The following is a 779-nucleotide window of genomic DNA, read 5'->3' as shown; positions in this document are numbered from 1 at the left end:
AGGAAGCCTAAACTGAAAAGCTCTGAAGGGAGTAAACTCTTCATTGCTCATTGGTCTGACCGTGTAACTCCTGTTTTTGAATCCCTCCATTGGCTTCCTGTCTAATGTCATACGAAATGTATGCTGTGTCCCCCAACTTCAAAGCGCTACATATTCTGCCCCTCTCTGCTTATCTTCTCTTGTCCGGCTTCATGTCACCCTGTCCCCTCCATTCTGCCAAGGCTCTCAACCTCATCCTACTTTCTTGGATTTTCACATAATCATCTCCATGCTTTCTTCCATGCAGTCCTTATGCATGGTTTGACTTCCCTTGGGTTGTCCACTTTAAGTCCCTGTAGAGACCCAGGACTACTGTGCCAGTTACAGTGAATCTTGCTGATTTGTACCTTCATTGTACATATCTTGCCTATTGTTTTTCTCCTTCCCCTGACCTATGTCTTTAGATCATAAGTTTGTGTGTCATTCTTGCACAGGGGCTATGCTAATCTTCTCTGTATCATTCCAATTGTAGTATATGTGTGAGCTCTAAGCAGGGAGTATTCTTACATGTTTGGAAAGCACCAAGCACATAATGGATATAACTTAGAGAATTTTTCACTTGACCAGAGCTCAAAGAGCCACAACCACCACCACACCACCAGGGAGGCATCCATGAAAGGAACAAAGAATGTAGGCCATACTCACAGGATGGGGACTCTATCCTGGAAAGCAGTGACTTTGAAAAAGATTTGGAGGTCATGATGGATAATCATCTGAACATACACTCCCGCTCTGACCAA

General features: G+C 43.9%; 1 non-coding gene across 1 annotated transcript; it reads right to left on the bottom strand.

Annotated features, from left to right (window-relative positions):
* Positions 1 to 428: 428 nt before the first annotated feature.
* Positions 429 to 531, bottom strand: LOC128843823 (U6 spliceosomal RNA). Its single transcript, XR_008446349.1, has one exon. It is a non-coding gene; the product is annotated as a U6 spliceosomal RNA (small nuclear RNA).
* Between the last annotated feature and the right edge of the window lie 248 nt (positions 532 to 779).

This window comes from Malaclemys terrapin, chromosome 9, assembly GCF_027887155.1.
Source record: "Malaclemys terrapin pileata isolate rMalTer1 chromosome 9, rMalTer1.hap1, whole genome shotgun sequence".
Taxonomy (NCBI): domain Eukaryota; kingdom Metazoa; phylum Chordata; order Testudines; family Emydidae; genus Malaclemys; species Malaclemys terrapin.
Note: the sequence above shows the minus strand (reverse complement) of the source record. Positions and strands in the feature narration are given on the sequence as shown.